The sequence below is a fragment of the Peromyscus eremicus genome, chromosome X (assembly GCF_949786415.1).
Source record: "Peromyscus eremicus chromosome X, PerEre_H2_v1, whole genome shotgun sequence".
Lineage (NCBI taxonomy): Eukaryota > Metazoa > Chordata > Mammalia > Rodentia > Cricetidae > Peromyscus > Peromyscus eremicus.
In genome coordinates this window covers 90,292,592-90,310,021 of record NC_081439.1, presented here as the reverse complement: position 1 = coordinate 90,310,021, position 17,430 = coordinate 90,292,592, and the positions used below count along the sequence as shown (strand labels likewise).

General features: G+C 41.9%; 1 protein-coding gene across 4 annotated transcripts in view; it reads left to right on the top strand.

The window, feature by feature from the left end:
- The first annotated feature begins 12,271 nt into the window (after positions 1-12,271).
- The window catches only part of Acsl4 (acyl-CoA synthetase long chain family member 4), a 68,594-nt gene continuing 63,435 nt past the window's right edge, over positions 12,272-17,430 (top strand). Inside the window, exon 1 of one of the 4 annotated variants that reach the window (XM_059251373.1) lies at positions 12,272-12,307. The gene's annotated coding sequence lies outside the window, so the exon portion shown is untranslated. The remainder of the gene's footprint in view (positions 12,308-17,430) is intronic. The other 3 variants (XM_059251371.1, XM_059251374.1, XM_059251375.1) reach the window with 3 other exon arrangements.

The window sequence follows — 17,430 nt, the reverse complement described above, 5'->3', positions numbered from 1 at the left end:
AGTCCCTGGGAGTGGTAGGAATTCCAAGCGCTTATTACTAGCTACTTTTGTGACTGGAGACATTGTTTCATTTACATCTGTTGCCTCACCTTTCAAAGATAGTAATCTTTCATTTTCCTAAGGCATTAAAAAAAAACTGCAAAGGCTCTAAAATGTCATGCAGCTGCTGGGGGGAGGGACAAATGTTTTGCTCCGAGGTCATAGGTCTTAGGGATCTTTTCTTGCTTTTCTCCCTTCCTTCCCTCCTTTGCCACCTCCCTTTCCTCTTTCTTTCCTTTTATTGTTAATAGATACAGTGTGATCTTGAGACAGGCTTTCATTTTGTAGCTCAGGCTGGCCTCCAACTTAGATCTGCCTGAGTCTCCAGAGTGCAGTGTGCCTGTGCAGAGTACAGTGTGCCTGTGCAGAGTGCAGAGTGCCTGTGCAGAGTGCAGAGTGCCTGTGCAGAGTGCAGTGTGCCTGTGCAGAGTGCAGAGTGCCTGTGCCATTACTCTTGGTTTTGCTCTTGAAAAAATAAAAAAGCAGTTCTGGAAGTACTGTGAAAATATTTGTTTTCAATTTGGTTGCATTTTTGTTTGATGGTTTTTTGAGACAGGGTCTCATGTAACCTTGGCTGACCTAGAACTCACAGAGATCCACCTGCCTCTGCCTCCTGAATTCTGGGATTAAAGGCGTGCGCCACCACGCCTGGTTGTTTTCTCTCTTGCATAAGTAGCTTTTCTTCTTTCTTTATCTTGAATGTGGTGGATTAAATGTGCAGAGAAAGGCCAGGTGGTGGTGGCCCAGGCCTTTAATCCCAGCATTTGGGAGGCAGAGCCAGGCGGATCTCTGTGAATTTGAGGCCAGCCTGGTCTACAGAGCGAGATCCAGGACACGCACCAAAACTACTCAGAGAAACCCTGTCTTGAAACCACCCTCCCCAGAAAAAACCGTTCAGGAAAAGATCTGGTAGATAATAAAGGTGACCAGAACTGTGAGCACTAATTAACAGCTTAAATGATAAAGATTTTGAAAATACAAGTAGCTTCTTGGTCTGATATATATGTATATACATTTATTAGGCACACATACATGTATGTACGTACATATAAACAAAACCCAATAGCTCCCCTCCTTTAGTTACACCTTGTAAAGCTGGAAGGACTTCTGTAAGCTCCTGAGGACTACTGAGTTCAGAGGAGTTCATGAAGAATGTCTGGGTTACGTGATTCATGATGAAGGAAACTAGAAAAAGTATTCATTAATTACAAGTTCTTTTCCTGCTTAGTCTAACAGGTTGAGTTATGTGGAACACTGGGTCTGTGTGGTGCCTGTGTTTTAATTCCATAACTAAACGTGAAGTTTGTTAAAGGAGTGGATGTTTGTTCCTCCAGCTTCTTTTGTACTATCTCACAGATAAATGACAGGTCTCTGTACACTGTAGGTTCCTAGTAGAATATATAGCCAGCTAATAATTATCTGTTTCTGGTATTACAACAAGATCTCATAAAAATAAAGATGACAATTAAATTTGTTGTTTGAAGTCCTAAATTTTCTAGGTCAGTCTTGAGAAAGGAAAAGTACACGAGTGTGTTTACACACACTGTATACAAGTTGGTGGGTCCCTTGAAAATAAAAAGAGCACTACATCTTTAAAATAACATTCAAACAAGCTGAAAGTCTCTGCTCTCAGCCAAGCACACAGTTTGTGCTTTTCGGGGTGCTTCTTCTTCTTTTTTTTTTCCGTTGCTGTGGATGGAACCCAGGGCCTTGTGCTTGCTAGGCAAGCGCTCTACCACTGAGCTAAATCCCCAACCCCGGGGTGCTTCTTAAAATTCAAAAATTTCACCTATTTAAGATCCAGATCAAAACATCTGGGAATTATTTCTCTAGGTACTCACATTTGAACAAACAGATGATTATGATACACATTAAAGCTTAAGAACTACTGTACCAGCGATCTGAGATGAGCAATCTGTGTGTGTGTGTGTGTGTGTATGTGTGTGTGTCCACCACACATACAATCAATCTATGAGGAAAATGAAAAATAGTAAGTAAAACACCCATAATAAGCAGAAAAAAGGCAGTCAGTTCACTCTTATGCATCACAGAACTAGAAGAATAGTTGGCATTTATTTCTTTTGGCGATATATTCTTGGCAGTTTGTTGTGGCTTATACGCAATTACAATGTATCTTGAAGCCCTGAGATAGTCTCTGGAATTTTATTTAGAACAACAATTTCTCAACTCTTTGGAGAGAGAAAAAAGGCTTTATCAAGAACAGGCTTAGAAGCAATATGATCTCACAGTACTGCCTTGACTTTTTCTTATCAGTTGTGGGCTCTTTTGCCTTGACTGACTGACTTGCAAAAGCCTGCCTTCAAGAGACATTTCATGAGCCCGAAGGAGCAAGAATCTTAACACAGCTCAAGGTAAGATAAAAGGATGGGTAGCTTTGGCTCAGGCTTACAGGAGCTAGAAGCCAGCAAACCGGGTTAAGATCTCTCCTATAGGAAGCACGAGGCAATCAAAAGATAGGTATCTACTAGGGCAGCTGGAAGATGACCTCGGGGGAACTTTCATCCTGGGTGGAGTCCTGGGAAGCCCGCTAGGGCGTGTGCCAGTTCTGCAGCTCTCTGCCGTCGGGCGCCAAGCCCTCGGCTTGGGGCGGCTCTGCCCAGCACCGCGGGGCCAGCATTGTGGCAATGGGCTCTAGGGAGCCTTTAGCTACTCGCGACCCCTTGGTAGCAGCCCTCCTTTGCTGCAGCCGCGAGCCCCAGCGGGCTCCTCCTCTTTGCCGGTGACGTCCTTAGCGAACGGAGGCGGGCGCGTGGGTGGGCCGAGCCGGCGGCCGCCTGCGATTCGGCGGGCTCAGCCACACCACCGCGCGCCCCCGCTCCGCCCGCCCCTCCGGGCGCGTCTTTTCCGGGCTCGCGCTGCGCCCCGCCTCCGCTGGCCGTCCGGGTTGCGCGCGCGCCGCTGCGGCTTTTTTTTCCACTGCCCTCCGCGGCGCGCCCCTCCTTGCACGGCAGCTCCGGAGCTAGCGGGCACGCGGGCTCCTCTCCGTGAGCTTCCTTCCCCTTAAGGCCGGACCGAGCGGCGGAGACGTGGTGGACGAGGCAGCAGCCTTAGGTGAGTGATCCTAGGCTGGGGAGGCTGCGGCCGCTGGGTCGGTGCCCCGGAGGGCCCCCCTATCCCTGGCGGGCTCCGCGTTGTTCACCTGAGCCGGCTGGAGGTCAGGGGGGCGCTCGGCTTCTGGGCAGCAGCCGCTGGCTCCTGAAGCACCAGGGCTTCGGGGGAGATAACCGCTGTAGCTATCTCCTTGGATGCGCTCCGGGATCCTCCAGAACCCCGCCTGGTTCTTCCCTGCAGCTCCCTGTATCTGAGGGCCATGAGAACTCTTCCTCCCGGGGGTACAGGGCTTTGCCATGACTCAGTTGATATGGGCACACAAAGTGCCTGCTAGACCTCCAAACGACCTTTAGGGCGCCCCTAGACCTCAGCTCCATTTTGTCCCCTCCCAGTCACTCTGTAACAGGGTCCGGGCGCGCGCGGGGGGGATGTCTCTCTGGCTCTAGAAACATCTGCCCTCTCTCATTTGAGGGGGGTACCTTAGGTTTCGATAGATAACCTCTCAGCATCCATACCTTTAGGTATGTTAGCAAACAGCTGGATCCTAGCTGAAGCGTGCATGGTGTGTTCTTCCCGTCTTCATCCCCGCGTTCAGTAGGTATATTTAATATAAGGTTTATTCACTTCCTCTTCCTCTCATTCGAGTACCGAAAAGAACTGTGGCTGATGTCTATAGACAGAAAAACCTAGGAGAATGTGATTCATTGCCTAACTGGTTACATATTTGAAATCAGACGTCATTTCTCCGTTTTACTCCAGCATCTCCTTCGAGGACATTTATTTTTCATTCTCTTGAAATTAATTTACTCTTTTGTACTTTTCATCCTAAAAAAGTCAATCTTGACTTAGAGAAATGACGTTAAGAGTCGGAATAAGGGGAAATGAACCTCGCTGAAGAAGTAAGCTGTTTGCTTTACTGGTTAATGGTTTAATCAACCACTCAGTTTCCTCTTCTGTGAAAATATGTCCAGCTGTCATGCAGTTGGATTCAAGCATAACCGAGGTTCCTTCTCGTGTTTTGTTTCTTGGACCTCTAAATTCATGCTTATTAACGCATTGCTACGGACATTCAACCTAAGAAAGGAGTTTCCTGCGCTTACTTTAACTTTAGTTTTTCTTTTTTCACTTCCAACAAACCAGGATTCCACATGTTCTCGATATATAAATCAGCAAGTGGATATCAATTACAGTGCTGCTACTGAGCATATGAAGCAAAAATTTAAATATAAGGCTTCCCTTAAATCTGCAACAGTGGAAAACAAGCTAGACTCCTGTTCAAGTGGCCCTTCTCTGCCACTTCCATGGAGGAACCAGCATTATATTGCTGGTATACTTGCAAATTGAGATAAAGGACCTTGACATTAAAAAAAAAAAAAATCCCAGAAGGGTTTAATGTGCCGATTTAAAAGTTTGAGTGATTTCAGCTTTGTAGCTTCTTTAAAATAAATATTCTTAAAACTAGATCAAATATAGAATTTTTGTTACCCAATTGGGTAGGGATGTGATAGGTGGAGAAAGAACAAAGAATCTTGTCCAATTAGGTGCCAAGAGACCTGAATCCAGACTCTGGAGATTTTCAGATTTTAGCCTCAGCTGTACCTAGCTATATGAACCTTGAACAAGGCACTTTTCTGTTTTCACATATATAAATTAAAATGAATCTACGGTTTCCAAGATGATTCATAAATCCCTCATGTTGGATTTTGTATTATGAAAATAATGAGATTTTTATGAATATATATGTATTTTAATGTAGTTCACATTAAGGCTGTGGCTGAATCTTGTTACATCAGTTTAGAACATTTTCTCAGAGGTCTGCATAGCAAGTTACGCTTAGTTCTTAATTCATCCTGACTTAATGAGTTACTGCATGTAGTAGTTCATAATTTCTGAAGCAGTTTCACAAATGTTAGGTTAACTTCCACAGGCAAATGAAAAGTATGGGTGCCACACTGAGTTTTAGACATTCATGGCCATTAGACACTTGGAGGAGGATGTACAATTGTAATTGGCTAGTAACTTTAAAAGCATATACAGAGGGGCTGGAATGATGGCTCAGTGGTTAAGACCAATGGCTGCTCTTCCAGAGGACCTGGGTTCAGTTCCCAGCACCCACATGGTGGCTCACAGCTGCCTGTAACTCCAGTCTCAAGGGATCCAGCACCCTCTTCTGGCCTCTGTGAGCACCAGGCATGCATGTGGTACACAGACATATAGACAAAACACCTATATACATAAAATAAAAATCTTCTACACAGAGAAACCCTGTCTCAAAACCAAAAAATAAAATAAAATAAAAATAAAAATATTCAGCTGGGAGTTGTGGCACACAGTCCCAGCACTTGGGAAGCAGAGGCAAGCAGATCTCTGTGAGGCCAGCCTGGTCTACATAGAAAGTTCCAGAACAGCCAGGGCTATATAGAGAGACCCTGTCTCAAGCAACAACAACAAAAATACTTTAAAAAAACATTTAAAAAGCATATGCAGACATCTCACTCATTCTATTTATAAATTCATTCCACTCTCTTGTTCTTAGTGGCTCATGTATTTTGTGGTAGACCTTCAGGATATGATGGTTAAGAGAACACCTATGAAATTGTATTCTGAAAGGGTGGTGTGGTTTTAGTGAGACATGGACATGTAGTTTATTTTTATTAAAGATAGTAGTATCCAAGTTGGGATGAACAAAATTGCCTCAAGGTTAAGCCTCAGTAGGGGAGGAGGAGATAATTGTATCACATTGAGGACTGTTGGTTCTTTTTAGTTTTTGTTTTCCAAAACAGGATTTCTCTGTAACAGACCTGGCTGTCTTGGAACTAGCTCTGTAGACAAGGCTGGCCTTGAACTCACAAAGATCCTCCTGCTTCTGCCTCTCAAGTGCTGGGATTAAAGGCGTGTGCCACACCACACCCAGGCTCTCCAGGTAGTTCCTTGTGGCATTACATGTTCTCACTTCCTTGACTTTCCTTAGGAAAAACAACATAAGCTTTGTTTTCCCACTCCTTCTACTGGCTGATATTATATATTTTAACTTTTTTCTCTTTTGATTATGAATTCTGGTGTTGTAGGTTGTCATACAGTTATAAGAAATAATACCCTATATCTGATTTCACCCAATGACAGTATCATAAGTAATTATTATATAACAGTACAGCTAAGAAGTTGAAATAGATGCAATCTGTCCATCATTCACATTCCACCAGTTTTTTCTTTTTAAAATTTTATTTTCGTTTTTTGATTTATATGTATGTGTGCATGCCACATGTGTGCAGATGCCCACCTAAGCCAGAAGAGGGCCTGGGTGCCTTGAAGCTGGAGTCATAGGAATTATGAGCTGCCTGATATTAGGTGCAGGGAACTAAACTCATTCTCTGCAAGAACAGCAAGCATTCTTAACTGCTAAGCCGCTTTGAGTGTGCAGTTTGTCTCTGTTTGGTTCTGCACAGTGTTGCCATGTGTAGCTTTCTGTGACCACTCCAGGCAAGTCACGAAACAATTCTAGCCCACAAGGATTCCGTGGGTTTCCTTTTTATACTTACAGTCATCTCTCTCTCAGTGATTTATTTCCCATGTCCCTTCTTGTCATTTCAAGAATGCTAAATAATTGGGAACACAGACTGTAACCATTTTAGACTGCCTCCTACCACTAGCATAATTCCTTGGAGATCCATGAGATTTGTAGAGTGAATATACTCTTAATCAATAATCTGTTTTCAGTATTGAGTAGTATGGCTTGTCATAGATGTAAGTTTAGCCATTCATGTATCAATGAACCTCTGATGTTTCTGTGTGTGAGTGTAAATTTTCACTTCCGGGATAATTGTCTAAGAATACAATTTGCCAAGTTATACAGTAGTTGCACGTTTAGGTTTCAGAGTAATTGTTTCCCATTAGTAGTGTATGACTATATGTTTTATGACTTTGTCAGCTTTTTTGCATTGTTGCTACTCCCCCCCCTTCCCCCCTTAGCTAGTCTATGCAGTGTTATTCTAATTTCCTTTTAGCTATCACTCACTATGTAGTGATCTCTCTCTCTCTCTCTCTCTCTCTCTCTCTTTCTCTCTCTCTCTCTTTCTCTCTCTCTCTGTTTTTGGTTTTTTTGTTTTTTGAGACAGGATTTCTCTGTAGCTTTGGTGCCTATCTTGGATCTCACTCTGTAGATCAGGCTGGCCTCGAACTCACAGAGATCCGCCTGGCTCTGCCTCCCGAGTGCTGGGATGAAAGGCATGCGTTAATAGTTTTAATTTATAGTACCCTGATGGCTCATGTTCTGCATTTGCTACTACTTGGTCTTGTTTTTATTTGTGTACTATATTTGTGCATTTTCTTTAGCTTTCTGAGGTTGTAATTTTTGTTGTTGTTTTTTGAGACAGGGTCTCTCTATGTAGGTCTCTCCCTGGCTGTCCTGGAACTCTGTGTAGATCAAACTGGCCTGAACTCACAGAAATCTGCCTGCCTCTGCCTCCCAAGTACTGGGATTAAAGGTGTGGTCTACCTGGTTTGAGGTTGTATTTTAATAACAGTGTTTCTCCCTTCTCTTTATTCACTCAATTCTCCCTTCTAACTACCCCTCTCTATTCTCCTTCAAATTCATGGCCTCTTTTTTTTTTTTTTTTTTGGTTTTTTGAGACAGGGTTTCTCTGTGTAGCTTTGCGCCTTTCCTGGAACTCACTTGGTAGCCCAAGCTGGCCTCGAACTCACAGAGATCCGCCTGGCTCTGCCTCCCAAGTGCTGGGATTAAAGGCGTGCGCCACCACCGCCCGGCTGGCCTCTTTTTTTATTGTTATTGCATGTATATATGTGTTTGTGTATACTCACATACACACACACACTAAATATAATTGTTGGGTCGGTATACTGTTAGTTTGTGTTTATGTTTCCAATCCCAGTGGATATATACAAAACACTGCCCCATATAAGGCTCAGGGAATATTGCCAGAGGGGGCAGAAAGAATGTATGAGCCAGAGGGTCTATACCTGTAAAGTCTCACCAACATGACCACCCAAATGTGACCTGAGCAAGGAAGGAGGACACCACCAAACATTCCGAAGTGGACAGGGACTAGGGACTCAATCCTACACAAACTACAGGCAACTGAGGAAAGCTTGGGAGGGGAAGAGGTGGTCCTCCCCAGGGAAGAGCTCACCAATTGTTTGTCCAATGCCAAATGGTCAGCCCTGAAAACACACTACTAGGTAGGTCTTTTAAAATTTATTGTTTGAGAATTTCATACATCTATACACTGACTGCTGATCATAGTTGCCTCCCTTCTTCCCCACTGCTTACTCCTCCTGGATCCTCCCATCCCAACATACACACCACGGTCCATTTTTTTTTTTTATCACCGAGTGCCATGGAGGCATGGGTATGGTGCCATTCACTGGTGTATGGACAACCTACTAGGCCACTGCTAGTTCTTCAGTAAAATTCTGTCATCCTTTTGTCTATTTTTGTGTTGGATTATTTGAAATTGTTGAGTATTAAAAGTTCTTTGTATATTTTAAATACTGATCTTTTGTTGTTATATGGCTTGAAAGTTCTTCCGAACTTTAATTTGGGCTGCTGAGACAGTAAATAGATTAGTTGCAGAAAAAAAAAAATTTTAACACACGGCCTGTGCTTCTGATCTCAAGGAGTCTTATATACTTACATTATTCAATTTTATGCCTCTGTGTTCAGCCTTACATCCATTAATTTTTCCTGCAAGCAATGCATTTACTGTTTTGATAGATCCAGAGCTCATATATGTTCTGTGGCAAGTGGCTGTGAAATCTGGTTATACATGTTCTTACCTTACTAAAATGGCTGCTGTCCTTTAGTGCCTTAAAATACAGTGTCTGTTTTACCACTGGTCAAATGCGACGTAGAATTAAACAGATACACAATGTGCCAAGGAGATTTTGGGTTCCACTTTTTAAATTAGAAATATGTTCACAAAATTATACTTGTTCAGCAAAGTTTTTTTTTTTTTTTAAGTTATCTAAGGAACAAAACTTGCTGGGCGGTGGTGGCGCACACATTTAATCCCAGCACTCGAGAGCCAGAGCCAGGCGGATCTCTGTGAGTTCGAGGCCAGCCTGGACTACCAAGTGAGTTCCAGGAAAGGCGCAAAGCTACACAGAGAAACCCTGTCTCGAAAAAACCAAAAACAAAACTTTACTTTTACTTAAACACAGTTTGAGAGTTTATTCCTACATTTTGAGTAGTGAAGTTATGAATCTCAATTATATTCTTTGTAGGCCTTTTCTATTTACTCTAATACTTAAATTTGTCTTCACTGTATATTTTTCTTTTATAGTCACTACTTGTCATTTATTTAACAGTTTATTTTGTGTGGTGTAAGGATAGAGGCCAGGACATTGCTTTACCACTAAGCTAACATCTTCAACCCTTAACTGCTTCTACAGTGACTATTAGTTTTTAGTGATGCTTATACTATCATATTTTAAAAATTGTGTGTGCCTGTATTATGGTAAGAACTTGCTGGACTAGTGATTCATTTTAAGAGAATATTCATTTTATGGTGGTACTGTAGTAAGCAGTTGTCTCTTTGTGGCTACCATATCTGCTCCAGTAAGTATGCTGTTAGGGTATCAAATTCCTACTAGAAAAGAGAGCGAACTGGTGTAAGTCAGGGACAGAAAAACAGTCCCTGTGGCCAAATCTTGTCCACCACCTGTTTCTGTAAATAAACTTCAGCTGGAACACAGCCATATGGCTTCATTTATGTATTGTCTGGCAGTATTCACAGGGACCCTGTGGCCTCCTGGGTCTGTTTACTCTGTGGACCATTAGAGAAAAATTTTGATGAACTCCCAGATAACGCAACTTTAACTAGGACCAGTTTCTTCTATTTTATCAAGGAAAGTTTTATAGCCTTTGCTTTTCTTTGAAGATTGCATTCAAAGCCTTACAGTAGAATTAAGCCTAGTTGAAGAACTTAGAGAAGTTGACTTTTGTTGCTGAGGTGTGGGCTGTTTCAGAGTGAATGTCAGTTTACTGTATGGTAATTACGAGTCTAATAGAGGCCTCTGCAGTTGGGTTAGTCCAAGCCAGACCACTAATGAGTGAGCTAGGCATGGCTACAGTTTTGCACCAGAAACTTTTGTAACCTTTAAGTACATAGTATGAGGCTACCAAGTTGAGCTTCCACTGTTCTTTATTATTTTGTTTGCACAACTTCCTTCTTTTGTTAACTTGACACTTTAGTTCTTTTAAATATCCTAAGTGTCATACTGAAAATGGAAATGAAGTTAGGACACTTGGCTGTACATTTGGAAGGAAGTGGATCCTGTCATATGCACAAGTATATAGTAAATATATTTTAAAAATATAAACGCCTATTTTAACAAAGTCAAAAAGGCAAGTGGCAGATTTTGATGGGGGATGGCTTCTGAATGTGCTGTAGAAACTTGAATTGACTTCTGTTCACCTGATTCACTACTGATGATCTTCATTTCTGTGGTAAAAGACACGGTAAACTGAACAATTGCTGTTCGTTCAGTGTGCCTGTATGCCTACCAGCTGGGCGTATAGGCTTTACTACTCAGCCTGTGTAGTAGGTTGTACATATTAGTGTGTCTGTTTGTGTTTTGCTGGGGATGGAACCCACAGCCTTCTACGTGGTAGGCAAGGGTTTTCACCACTGAGTTACATCTTCATGTAGTGTTTTTAAAATATATGATTTAATATTTTATAAATTGATAAAATATGAGTGGGCGGAATTGGCATTCTTCCTGAAACAAGTGAAATGATACATAGTGTGTGGGATTCCCTTCACATCATATGGCAGGTGGATGGCAGTGGGGAGTGGACACTGAAGAAAACAGTTCAACATATGGATAATGGTTGAAATGGGTGATAATCACATTAGGCTCATTATTATGAATGACACTGAGTTGTTTTAGGAAGTGTTGATGAGTGAAAATTGCTAAAAATAATAACTGTAATTAGGTAAAGACAGTGTAAGATTTCTGTAAATACAGAAGTTTGAATATTGTCTGCAAGCTCATTGCTTTGCAAGTTTCTTCAGTTCCTTGACATTTTTATCCCAAGAATTCAGTTTAAATTTCTTTACAATCAAGAGAAAAGTCCCGGGTGGCGGTGGCACACGCCTTTAATCCCAGCACTCGGGAGGCAGAGCCAGGCGGATCTCCGTGAGTTTGAGGCCAGGCTGGTCTACAGAGCGAGATCCAGGACAGGAACCAAAAAAAAAACTACACAGAGAAACCGTGTCTCGAAAACAACAACAAAAAAAAAAAAAAAAGAAAGAAAGAAAAGAAAAAAATGAGACAGAGAGAGAGAGAGAGAGAGAGAGAGAGAGAGAGAGAGAGAATATATCTGAATCTTCTCATTTAAGAACATACACATATTTTGCCAGGTGTGGTGGCACATGCCTTTAATGCCAGCATTTAGAGGCCAAGGCAGGCAGATCACTGTAAATTGAGTTGGAGGTCAACTACATAGTGAGCTCTAGGCTAGTCATGGCTACATAGTGTCTCAGGAAACCAAAAAAGAATTTGTATAAATATTTTGCTGTGCTATATAGTATCCTAGAACAAAGAGAAAAGGAGAAATTCCCATCAGAGAGACTTAGATGAACTGACACAGGAGTTCTAGAGTACAATAAAGGAATCACAGAACGTTATACACCATGATTCCACTTATCTAAAGGTAAACTAACCTTATCATGTGTGTAGATAATAAAAAAGGTATGATTGATAACGTACTGCAGAGTACTTATCCCAAGAGGAAAAGGGAGTGGTCTTAGAGGAAACATATAAATCTATAGTGTATTTAACATTTTAATTGCTGTTTTATTGGTAGTTGTACAAGTTAACAAGAAAACATTTGCCCACTGGAGGATACTTAGGATTATTATATAGCAAATGTAATTAATGACTTGTACTGAGTGAGTATTCAGGTGTTTTATAAAACATAAATTTTTCTCCCATGGAGAATCTTATTTCTACTTTGAAAATATGAATATAAGAATATAATACCATGTTCAGATCCATTGTTAACTTTCTGATGTAGATGCTTGTACATACATGTTTGCATGCATACAGATACTTAGTATTCATAGATACAAACACATCTATACTGTCTACAAAATGAGTTTTTGCTCTACATACTGATTTGTAACTTTCCTTTTTTCACAGTGTACCGGAGGCATCTTTGAGGATTGGTGACTATGTAAGTGAAAAAGATACCTTGTGAGGAAAAAACCCACATAGTGCTGTGTAAATATAGTATATTCGTCAAAATAGCTGGTTTCTTTGACAAACTGTAATCATGAGGGAAAAGTTAGTCACCAAAAGTAAATAACAAACTAAGTTTTATGTTCTCAATGTCAAGCCAGTTCAGATGGTTTGGGATTAAAGTATGTACAAGTTGTAGATGTGTCACTTTATGATGGGACTATATTCTGAGAAACGCATTGGCCGCTTTCATCATTGTGTGAACATCATAGGTTGTATTTATACAAAGCTAGATGGTAGAGCCCATTGTATATGTAGTGCGCGTAATTGCATTCTGCGGCTCAAATATGACTGGAGCACAGTGGGTTTGCCAACACCAACAACATCACAAATGTGACTAATGGGTTTTTCTACAACCCTACTAGGCGATAGGAATTTGGGAACTTCATTATAGTCCTATAGGAACAGCATCGTGTGTGTGTGTGTGTGTGTGTGTGTGTGTGTGTGTGTGTGTGTGTGTATGCACATTCTGTTGTGATGGTAATGTTTATACAGACCTATCCTGTATTCAAATTGTAGTTATGGGTCAGGGGCTAAGAGTGCATGCCGTACAAACGTGAGGACTGAGTTCAAATTCCCCTGTAAAAAAGCTGGACATGGTTGAATGACTCCCTGTCACCCCAGTCTTAGGAGTGGAGTAAGGGTGGAGATGGCAGCAGGAGGCTCACTGGCTTCCTGGTCACAAGCCTAGTTCCAGGTTCTGTGACAGACCCTGTCTCAAGGAAGTAAGATGCCGAGGAGTAGAATAAGATACCTGATGTCTCCTGGCTTCTCTATAGACATGGGCTTGCTCCTGCATATACATGCACGTGTGCACATATGCCATGCACACACATATACATAGATTCCACACAAGCACAAAATTATTGCTAAAGTGATGGGGAATAAGTGCAGTATGTGGAGAATGTCATTAACTTTTTGTGTGTGTGTGTGAACTTGGACTCCAGTGAAACGTATTCAAATTGAACCTGTGTGCTTATTTTGCTTAAAGAAGAAAACAGTAGCTGTATCTAGATTTTGGATAGTTGTGTGTGGTAAAGAACTTCATTTTGCAGCTTAAAAAAGTAAAGAAAATCTAGGTATCTGTAGCAACATGAATCTTTGTCTATCTCTGTATGTGAAATTGAGAATTGAGAGAAACATGTTAGAGGACCAACTTTGATTTGATTGATTTGAGCATGCGTGTTTGTACCTTGCTTTCTCATGAAGCATTAATTAAACAGACAAGACCCATTACAATCTCCTGAGTTGATGATGTGGGACCTGGAAGCACAAATCTGCTGTTTTTGCTGCTGTTGTTTTTGAGCCAGGATCTCACTATACAGCCCAAGAACTAACTCACTGTGTACTCCAGGCTGGCCCTAGCCTCTCAAATGCTAGGATTACCACCAAGCCTAGGTAAAATATATTACATATTGTTTTTCATGATCTTTTGTTCCTTTAGTCATTTTCCACAAATTCAGTAGGACATTTTATTATTATTTTATTATTTAAAAAGACTACATGTGGACAAGGTTTTTTTATATGGAAACTCTGCATAGCTACTCCTTTTTTATAGTTTTTTCAAGACAGGGTTTCTCTGTGTTGTTTTGGTGCCTGTCCTGCATCTCCTTTTGTAGTCCAGGCTGGCCTCGAACTCACAGAGATCCACCTGGCTCTGCCTCCCAGGTGCTGGGATTAAAGGCATGTGCCACCACCGCCCAGCTTGCTGGGAGCATTCTCTTTTCTTTTTTTTGGTTTTTTTCGAGACAGGGTTTCTCTGTGTAGCTTTGCGCCTCTCCTGGAACTCACTTGGTAGCCCAGGCTGGCCTCGAACTCACAGAGATCCACCTGGCTCTGCCTCCCTAGTGCTGGGATTAAAGGCGTGCGCCACCACCGCCTGGCAGCATTCTCTTTTCTAATGAGAGACTACTCCTATTTTTTTGTTATGATAATTGAAACATCCGGGTTTTCCAAGGCTATCTGTCTGGCTCTTGGAATTTGATTTCATATCAGAAGGATTTTCCACTCATAGGTGCAGTTAATAAGGTCACAGACTTTATTTTTTATTTATTTATTTTTAGTAAGATTTTTTTCTGCACAAACCGACTACAGATCCCTGCCCATCACTCTTCCTGCTCCCTCCCAGTTTTTCCCCTAGCCCATTCCCCACCCCCTCCTCCGAAAAGGTATGGCCTCCCGAGGGGAGCCAGCAAAGCCTGGCACATTCTACTGAGGTAGGTCCAAGCCCCTCCCCCTGCATCCAGGCTGCCTCAGAAGGACAAACATGGTATGTACTCACTCATAAGTGGCTACTAGAAGTAAAGCAAAGGTCACAGACTTTATAGGAGCATTAATATAGAGGTTCTCTATTTCTGACTTGGTTAATGAGAAAAGATGTTGTAAAGTTACTGGTGAATCCTGGTGGTTGTGGATGAGGCTAATGCAGGGGGAGGCATACTGAAATAACTGTTTTCTTGTATTTTTCTGCTAATTTCCTTTAACGTATAGTCACATGATGGTCATACTATGAAAAAGTAATGGCAGGCTTCTGCAGGATCACCCATCTAAGAAAACCTGGAGAAGTGAGCAGGGCTGTGACTTGTAGTCTTTTCTTTGGGCCACCAGCTCCCAAATGACATGGAGACTTCTTATTATGAAAGCTTGGCCTATAGCTTAGGCTTGTTCCTAACTAGCTCTTATAATTTAAATTAAGCTGTTTATAGTAATCTATGTTCTGCCATGTGGCTCCTTACCTCTCTTCCATCCTGCACCTCCTGTTTACTCTTCATGTCTCCTGTTCCTCCTCCTTTTCCTTTCTTCTCTCCCTGGAAATCCTGCCTATACCTCCTGCCTAGCTATTGACCATTCAGCTTTTTATTACACCAATATAGCAACACACCTTCACACAGTGTACAGATATCCCACAACAGTTGCTGCTGAGAGGCTGGTGAGTATTACTTGTGCTTAGAATGTGTTAGGCATTTCTGCTTCTCAGTGGAACAGAAAACTTAAAAGATCTCTCAGACAGGAAACAGGAACTTGGTGACTGAGCTGAAAAGCCAGTCCTGGCTTTGAGAAGAGAAGATAGGCACAATAACATAGCACTGGAATGGATCTAAGTGGAAGATGCTGTATTTATATGACCACTGAAGCCATGGAGTTGAGAAGTAAGTTAGAAGAATAGATGAAAATCCATAGCTTTACTGAAGGATAGAACTAAGTAGTAGTCATAACTCTTGCCAGGTAAGTATGTTTCAGAAAAGTAGAGCAGAGACGACAAAAGTAGGCCAGGCATAATGATATTCGTAGAGTTGGAACCAGAGACTTTCAAAGTGGGCTGGCTAACTGCAAGCTTAGTCTAGCATGGCTTTAAGGTCTTTGGTGGAATATTTGGGGTGCAGAGAGTATCAGGTGCCAAGACAAGAACAAAAAGATTTCAGAGAGTATTGGGATTCTCTATGCCCAGACAATTTTTTACAACATGTACTGCTGCGGGCCGCAGGAATATATCATAAGAACTCAGCTGGTTATGGCAAAGTCACTACCTGGAGGAATCAGGGAATTCCTCCAGAGGAAGCCAAATCCCAAGGAGTTTTTGGTGTTACTTGGCTTGTTATATATCAGCTGTCTTCTGTTATGAAAGTCATGAGTGCCTTCATAGTTTTCCCAATTGATTTTTCCCTAAGAAGGGCTAACAGTGTGGACTGATCACTCTCTGGACATACACATTCCAGGTATTTGGAGAACAGCCTCAGGAAAGGCTTTCTCTGGAATCAGATATCTCCCTTGGCCACTTTCAAGGACTAGCAGTAATAACAGTCCACATGCAAGTCTCCTGATTTAAGGTAAATTCCACAAGGAGACACCACCTAGGTCAGGTGGACGTTAAGTAATAGCTTTACACAATTCAGCTCGGACCCTCCTTTCTTATAGCCTTACTAACTTTATAGACCACTAACTCCTTACCTAACCACTTCTAGGAATATTTAGATAACTTTCTGCGCTGACAGCTATGCTCAGCCAGAACCCCAGTTTAAGCTTCCCTGTAATTATCATCATTGGCAGCATCCGGCCAGGTCCATCCCAGTTGGAGGAAAGCACCTTATCAGAGATACCTCTGTACTCTCTAAGAACAGGCTTAGGCATCCAGGCTACCTGTTTGAGAAGGCCTGGTGAATGTGCCAATTAAGCCTTACTTCCTCTTTTCCCAAACCTTACCTGTAGTTCCAGATCTCCCTTTAACTATCACCAGAGGCATCTAGCTATACACAGGTTGCCTAGCGACTGAGCACACTTTCCCCCACCCTGCAGAAAAACGGCAGATAGCTTGGACAGATAGGAGCCACAGGAAAAAAGAAGACAGTTTTATTTTCTCCCATTGACCTAGCAACTTATAGATTCTTAACATTTTCTACTAATCACGTTTAAGAGTTTAATAGTTGAGCACATAAGATCCTTCTTCCTAGATATTACCTGAATTTAGCCTTTAGTTAATTCATTTCCCCATTGGTCACTTCCCTTTGGGGTTGCAAATGATAATTAATGGTTATTGCCTCCCTATGTGATTCTTATCACCCCTCCGTTTGACCCTGGAAGCCTGGCTTTGCACTGCTAAGGGAATACTGCTTGTAAGTGTATATATACCAGGACTTCCAGGGCACAGGGGGACGGAGAAGAGAAAAGAGAATGGAGGAACTAGATGGGTAAGAACTTGAGAGGAACAAACTGAGATGGGGAAGAACTAGACTGAAGGGCTAAAAGAGAGTACTAGAGGAACGAGATGGAAGATGAGGAAGAGCCAGATGGGGAAGAACAAGATGAGCAAGACAAGATGAGAGAGAAGAAGATGGGAGAGGAGCTGATAGGGGAAAGAACTAGATGGATGAGAACCTAGAAGGGGCAGAACTAGATGAAGGAATTAAGATAGAACCTAGAGGGGACAGTAGATAAATACAGAGAAATCAGGCAAGAAAGGAGCTAGACATGAGAGCAGAATAGAAGCTGTGTAGAGAGAGAACTATCACAGAGTAATGAAGTGTATGAACTAAGGAGTTCCATGTACATAGATTCATTTCT